Consider the following 8,660-nt stretch of genomic DNA (forward strand, 5'->3'; position numbering starts at 1 on the left):
ACAAAAGAAAACTACCAATTAAACTAGAATGCAAAGGTAAAGAATTGTACTAAAAGTGCAAACGATTAATATTTACTATAAAAAATTTAAAACTTTGTATAAAAGTATATATATATATAGGTGTAATAATAAATTTAAAATAGTTACTTCTATATTCGGTTTGGTTCGGATTTTTTTAATTAAAACCAAAAGCAAACCAAATTTGATCGATTTTTAAATTTCAAAACCAAAACCAAACCAAAAAGTATCGGTTTTTTTGGTCGGTTTGATTTTCGGTTTGGTTCGAATTTTCGGATTTTTATGAACAGCCCTAAATTGCTTTCCTTTTCATGCCATAATTCACGAGCTCAGTTTCAAATTTTTCTTACCAAAAAAAATTATAAAAATAAAAAATGTTTTACCCATATTGCATCTTGGTGTTATCTATATTCCAAAAAATTGTATTTGCATTTTATCTCATATTAGGATCCAAAAGAAGACTTCGAATTTCTCAACTATAAAACTCCTAACATGAAAAAAAAAAGGGGGGGAATTATAAAGTTTTATGGAAGTATATTATTCATTTGGAATTAGCAAAATATACTGTACCGATTATAGCAAACCATCGACACTACATTGGAAAATTAAAACGTTAGGAGAACTAAAATATTATTAATGTTATAAAATATAACCCAAAATAACAATATAGAACAAGCAAAAACAAACTAAGAGATATAGAGAGAAAAAGAGGAAGAGAGATTCTTATTTCTTCTTCAATTGTGTGTATTTTCCTATCTATTACAAGGCCTTTATACAGGCATAAAAAGTGAAGAAAATATGTCATGGAATATGTCATTGAACATACAAAATATGTCATTGAATATGTCATTAAGCATTTGAGATGAAGATCATGGAAGAAGAGTAGACATCCACCATAATGTGATATTTATCATAACACTCCCCCTTGGATGTCCAAAGATAATGTGCCTCGTTAAAACCTTACTAGGCAAAAACCCTATGAAAAAAAAAATTCTAGTGAAGGAAAAAGAGCACACATGTTTAGAAATACGCCTTTTAGTTGCCTCGTTAAAAACCTTGCAAGAAAAACCCAGTGGGACAAAACCTTGTAAGGAAAAAAGAGTACAACGCGTATTAACTCCCCCTGATGAGAGCATCAACTTACATCCTTGAGTCTTCGCATCCCAATTTTGTGCACCAATTTTTTGAAAGTTGATGTTGGTAGAGATTTGGTGAACAAATCAGCCATATTATCATTTGAACGAATCTGTTGCACATTGATATCACCATTCTTTTGAAGATCATGTGTAAAAAATTACTTTGGTGAAATGTACTTTGTCCTATCTCCTTTTATAAATCCTCCCTTCAATTGGGCTATGCATGCTGCATTGTCTTCATACAAAATTGTGGGTAGTTTTTCACACTTCAAACCACATTTATCTCGGATAAGATGTATTATAGACCTCAACCAAATACATTCTCGACTTACTTCATGAATAGCAATTATCTCAGCATGATTAGAAGAAGTAGTCACGATTGATTGTTTAGCCGATCGCCAAGATATGGCAGTGCCGCCACATGTAAACACATAACCTGTTTGGGATCGAGCCTTATGCGGGTCAGATAAATACCCAACATCGGCATAACCAACAAGATCGGCATTGCAATCATTGCCATAAAATAATCCCATATCGGTAGTCCCTTTTAGATACCGCAATATGTGTTTGATCCCATTCCAGTGTCTCCTTGTAGAAGCATAGCTATATCTTGCTAAGAAATTAACCGAAAAAGTTATGTCAGGCCTTGTAGTGTTAGCAAGATACATTAGTGCACCAATTGCACTAAGATATGGTACTTCAGGACCAAGAAGCTCTTAATTCTTTTCTTGAGGTCGAAACGGGTCCTTATCCATATCAAGTGATCGAACAATCATCGGAGTATTTAATGGATGTGCTCCATCCATGTAAAACCGTTTCAATACCTTTTTAATGTATGCAAATTGATGAACAAAAATCTCATTTGTCAAATGTTCAATTTGCAAACCGAGACATAATTTTCTCTTTCCGAGATCTTTCATCTCGAATTCCTTCTTTAAATAATCAATTGCCTTTTGGAGTTCTGTAGGAGTTCCAATAATGTTTATGTCATCGACATATACGGCAAGTACAACAAATTCCGGTGTTGTTTTCTTTATAAAAACACATGGACAAATGGCATCATTTATATAACCCTCATTTAATAAATACTCACTAAGACGGTTATACCACATTCTTCCTGATTGCTTTAGACCATACAAAGATCTTTGCAATTTGATTGAAACTATTTCCCGGGACTTTGAATTCTGTGCGTTAGGCATTTTAAATCCCTCGGGAATTTTCATGTATATCTTATTATCAAGTGAGCCGTAAAGGTAGGCTGTAACTACATCCATTAAATGCATGTCAAGCTTTTCATGGACAGCAAAACTAATGAAATAACGGAATGTTATAGCATCCATAACAGGAGAATATGTCTCTTCATAATCGACACCAGGCCTTTGTGAAAATTCTTGTGCAACAAGGCGTGCCTTATATCTTTGTACCTCATTTTTCTCATTCCTTTTGCGTACAAAGACCCATTTATAGCCAACAGGCTTAACACCATTAGGTGTTTGGACTATAGGCCCAAAACTTGACGTTTTGCAAGTGAACTTAACTCTAATTGGATTGCTTCTTGCCATTTTGGCCAATCAAGTCTTTGTCGACATTCTCCAATAGATTGAGGTTCAAGATCCTCACTTTCTTGCATAATGCTAGATGCAACATTATATGCAAAGATGTAATCCACCACTATTCGATTCAAATTTGTCTCAATATCGATTGGATTTATTGATAGTTCCTTATTTTCTTGAGTCTTAGGCTCATTGATTTCCTCATGAATCTCAGGATTGGTTAAATCGTGAATTTCATTATGAGACTCTTTCGTAGTGTCATCTTGATCATTTGTTTTCCTTTTTCTAGGATTTCGATCCTTAGAACCTAATGGTCTGCCACGTTTTAGGCGTGCTTTTGACTCATTAGCTATGACACTAGAAGATTGTCCAATAGGGACATCAATACGGATTGGAACATTCTCTGCAGGGATATGTGATTTTGTTATCCTTTTCAGATCCGTAAATGCATCTAGCATTTGATTTGCTATTTTCTGCAAATGGATAATCTTTTGCACCTCTGTGTCACAAATAGAGGCACGTGGATCAAGATGAGACAATGATGTATTTTTCCACAAAATGTTACGTTTGGTTTCATTAATTTCTCCCCCTAATTTTGGGGAAAATGCTTCATCAAATCGACAATCTGCAAAACTAGCAGTGAACAAATCTCCCGTTAATGTTTCAAGGTAAAGAATAATTGAGGGCGATTCAAACCCAACATATATTCCTAACCTTCTTTGGGGATCCATCTTGGTGCAATATGGGGGTGCTACATGCACATATACAACGCATCCAAAAATTCTTAGATGAGATATATTAGGTTCATGACCCAAAACTAATTGCAACGGGGAATATTTGTGATAATTTATCGGTCTAAGACGAATTAGAATTGCTGCATGCAAAATGGCGTGACCCCAAACAGAAGTGGGCAACTTCGTTTTCATGAGTAACGGTTTTGCTATCAATTGTGGACGTTTAATTAAAGACTCTACAAGGCCATTTTGAGTGTGAACATGAGCTACAGGATGTTCCACTTTTATCCCAATTGATAAGCAATAATCATTAAATGATTGGGATAAAAACTCAGCAGCATTTTCAAGTCTAATAGACTTAATTGGATTATCGGGAAATTGTGCCCGTAATCGGAATATTTGTGCCATTAATTTTGCAAACGCGAGGTTGCGAGATGACAATAGGCATACATGAGACCATCTAGAATATGCATCTATTAAGACCATAAAATATCTAAACGACCCACTAGGTGGGTGAATAGGTCCACAAATGTCCCCTTGTATACGTTCTAAAAATGCAGGGAACTCAATCCCAACCTTTGTTGGTGATGGTCTTATAATTAACTTGCCTTGATAACAAGAAGTGCAAGAAAATTCATTATTTAAAAGAATTTTCAAATTCTTTAATGGATGCCCATTTGAGTTTTCTATGATTCGTCTCATCATAACTGATCCAGGATGGCCCAATCGATCATGCCAAAGTACAAAAGTATTGGAAGCAATAACCTTTTGGTTTGAGGTAGAATGTGCCTCAATTGCACTAATTTTTGTCCAACACAGGCCACAAGATAAAGATGGGAACTTCTCAATAATTCTTATCTGGCCAGAGACATTCTTGGTAACGATGAAATATTCCATATTATTCTCATCTATTGTCTCAATATGAAATCCATTTCTGCGGATATCTTTAAAACTCAACAAGTTCCTCTTGGACTTGGAGGAGAACATTGCATTCTCTATGATAATTATTGTTCCCATATGCAGAGTTATAGTAGCTCTTCTAGAGCCTTCAATTAGATTACTACTACCAGAAATTGTAGTAATATCTTCCTTACACATACTTAAATGAGAGAAATATTTCTTCTCTTTGAATATTGTATGTGTCGTACATGAATCAATTAAGCAAATATTTTTACAATTGAACTTTGATCCAAGTTTGCTTTGAAAGATATCCATATTTGCTTCCCGTAGTTTGACATACAAAAGAAGTATATGAATAAATATTAGTATTTTTAGAGAAAAATGGAAAAGAAATAAAGTTAAACCAATAATTCAATATCAGCCTTTAATGCATTTTCTGGCAAATTCTAATTATTATACAAATAATTACACAAAAAATAATACAAGTACACATATGACTAATACAACTACAACAAATTTATTTACATGTATAAATTATTTGCATTTTCCTACACATTGTATGAAAAATAATTGATCCGTGTAAGAAAAGAACATACTCATAAAAAAAAATTAAAAGTTGTTCCAGGGTGCTTGTAAACCTTTTCTTAAAGAGAATTAAAGTAACGTAAAGGAAAGTTAAAATTGTTAAAAGATCAGTGAGACTAGAATACTAATTAATAGGATATTACTCTTTGTTTGTAAAATTTATAAAATTTCGGAAATAAAAATATTCTCAAGAACTACATAAGAAGAATTATAAAGTGCAATAAAAATTACGAGATGTTTATTCATTACATACTGCGAGTAGGAAAGCATAAAAATTAAATTGCTCAATCATCTCTAACCACATATCCATCACCGATCAAGTGGTTTATTTTTTCATTAGGGTGCTCAAAACAATCTGCCACATCCAAGTGGGTGATGTCAAATTCATTGTCATAGACAAGATTGGCTTTAGGGCCTTTATTCTTCAGAGATGCTTGATAAAGTTCAATCAAATGTTTTGGTACGCGATAAATTTTTGCCCAATGCCCTTTTCCACCGCAATGATAGCATTTAGTTTCTGAACCCTCTGTGTTTCGCTTCTCATCTTTCCCTTTCCATTTTTGGAAGTTATTTTTCGGTGGAGGATGATTAACACCATGAAATTTTCTTCCTTGGATATGGCCACGACCACGAATATGACTACAACCTTTTCCATGATTAGCATAATGGGAATATATCTCATCCTCTTTAGGCAATGGTATAGACCTAGTGGGTCGATTTTCGTGATTTCTCATAAGCAATTCATTGTTTCGTTCAGCCACAAGTAGAAGAGAAATCAACTAAGAGTACTTTGTAAAGCCTTTCTCTCGGTACTGCTGTTGCAAGACCATATTGGAGGCATGAAACGTTTTAAACGTTTTTTCAAGCATATCATAGTCACTGATATTATCTCCACAGAGTTTCAATTTAGAAGTAATTCTAAACATAGCAGAATTATATTCAGAAACAGACTTAAAGTCTTGGAGCCTAAGATGAGCCCAATCATATCGTGCTTGTGGAAGAGTGACCAACTTTAAGTTGTCATATCTTTCCTTTAAACTATTCCACAAAACAAGTGGATCTTTCACTGTGAGATATTCAATTTTTAACCCTTCATCAAGATGGTGGCGCAAGAAAATCAAGGCCTTAGCACAGTCTTGGGTAGATGCTTTATCTTTATCTTTAATGGCGTCTCCAAGACCCATTGCATCTAAATGGATTTCAGCATCCAATACCCATGTCATATAGTTCTTGCCCGAAATTTCAAGGTCAACGAACTTTCTTTTCATAATATCAAACATAATTTAAAAAATACAAATTTGAGAAAAAATATACCTTAATTTTCTCAAAGATCTTCTTGAGATGGTAGAGCCTCGTGCTGATAGCGTGTTATAAAATATAACCCACAATAACAATATAGAACAAGCAAAAACAAACTAAGAGATATAGAGAGAAAGAGAGGAAGAGAGATTCTTATTTCTTCTTCAATTGTGTGTATTTTTCTATCTATTACAAGGCCTTTATATAGACATAAAAAGTGAAGAAAATATGTCACGGAATATGTCATTGAACATACAAAATATGCCATTGAATATGTCATTAAGCATTTGAGATGAAGATCATGGAAGAAGAGTAGACATCCATCATAATGTGATATTTATCATAACAATTAAAGATAAGAAATAATTTTCTATTACACCCGTTACCCTTCTTCTCATGAACAATTTGTCTTTGAACCATATGAATTATGAAGAATTAGCTTGACTCATAACAGCTTGTTGGGAGGATGTATTGTATCGTATTGTTACTTTAGATACAATATTTGTTTTTATTGTTATTTAAAGTTTATTAAATCGTATCATCAAAATCCGTCGTTACATAACTTCGAAAAGTGTTACTTTATGGAACAAAGATTTGGTGTGGTGTGGTGTTACCTTGCTTTTTTCTCTCATTTTGCCCTTCCTTATTATTAAATAACCATATTTTATTATTTATCCTACTTTTTAATACAATAATTCTACTCTATATCCTATTTTTTCTTAATAATGTTGCAAGTTTATTCTTAATATTATCGGTGCGTGACATCATAAAACGACGACAAACGATGCAATCAATCCAAATGTTATATTCATTACATAATACCGTATAATACGATACCTTCTAAAATAACATGTAACAACCATCCCTTTATCGATTAAAAACTAGCTTTATTTTCTCTTTTCCACAAAAAGAGAAGATCGCCAAGAAAAGTTGAAATGCCCAGTTACATCGACTAGCATTAAATTTAGCTTTGTTACAAAGTCTGGAGTCGTGAAGAAAACGCAGCAACTGTGGACCAATGGCAGGGTTGCATATGGCGTACCACGTGATAAACGCTTTAGGTGTAATAAAGACGATATGGTCGCAACAACTCGGTCCTAATTATTTGAGCTCTTATTGTCAATTTTCTTTTTAAATTGTGATTTTCCAACCAACTTGCCCGTGCCAAACGGGGACATTAAAAAAATTGCCTAATACTTTTGGCCTTTGCAGTTTAAGTAGGCGTTTGGACATGAATTCCAAAAAAAAAAAAAACATTAGAATTTTACTAAAATTTGAATTGAAGATGAAGTTATGTTTGGTTATAATTTTTACAAAATATTAGATGTCTTTTTTTTCAAAATCATAAAACATGATTTATACCCCACAATTTGTAAAAAAAATCAAAACTACCCCAATTTAATTATCTTACTTGAAATAAACAATCAAACATGTTATTGTTTAACTGTTATCATACTCTGCTTTATTGCAATACACAAAAGATGCAAAATCAATATCGCATTTTCTAACATAATCTGTTTCCCACTGCTATTACCATTGTTATCAAACATGTAGGTTAATAATTGATGGGGCTATTTTATAAATTTTAAAAATATGGGGTAAATTTGTAAAATTAAAAACTAGTAAATTCTCATTTTCAATTGAAAAACTTGTAAGAACCAGTTTTTCATATTTGAAAATGCATTTTCAAGTGAAATTGGAAAAATTGAGAAGATTTTGATAACCAAACATTGTTTTCAAAAAATATTTTGGAAAAAAGGAAAAAATTTGTATGTCCAAACGGGCTCTTAGGAATACTAATCCCATAATAGAATTTGTAATTATATTTATCCCATATTTAATTATTGACTATTAGTGTTTCATAGATATATTTTATATAAAATGATAGTATTAATTATAGTGAAATAACTAATCCTATGAGATAATCCAACCATGAGATATTCTTTTCCATCCCACAATTGAACCAAACAACCCCTTACTACTTGTTAGGATAGTTTGTTATATATCGTTTCATAATGTATCGTATCGTATTGTACTGTACACTATCGTTTTGAAATATACAATGTTTGGATAGATTGTATGTTTGTCCAGTTTCATGATGTCATGCACCTACAGTATGGAAAATAAACTTGCAATATAATAAAGAAAAAGTAAAGTACGAGGTAGAATTATTACATAAAAAGATACGGTAAAAGATAAAATATGATTATTTAATAATAAGGAAGATCAAGAGGAGAAGGGAAAAAAGGTAATGACGCGACTGTTTGACCAAAAAGTTTCAAGCTTTTTTATCAAACTAATTAAATAAAAAGATATGGGGTAAATCCTAGCCAGAGGTAATTTATTCTAGATCTGAGATAGGAGACAAGAATAAATAAGCATAGCTGAATGTAGAATTTGATTACAGTTGCGATTGGATTCCATAATGTAAGAAA

This window comes from Nicotiana tabacum, chromosome 8 (genome assembly GCF_000715075.1).
Source record: "Nicotiana tabacum cultivar K326 chromosome 8, ASM71507v2, whole genome shotgun sequence".
NCBI classification, from domain to species: Eukaryota; Viridiplantae; Streptophyta; class Magnoliopsida; order Solanales; family Solanaceae; genus Nicotiana; species Nicotiana tabacum.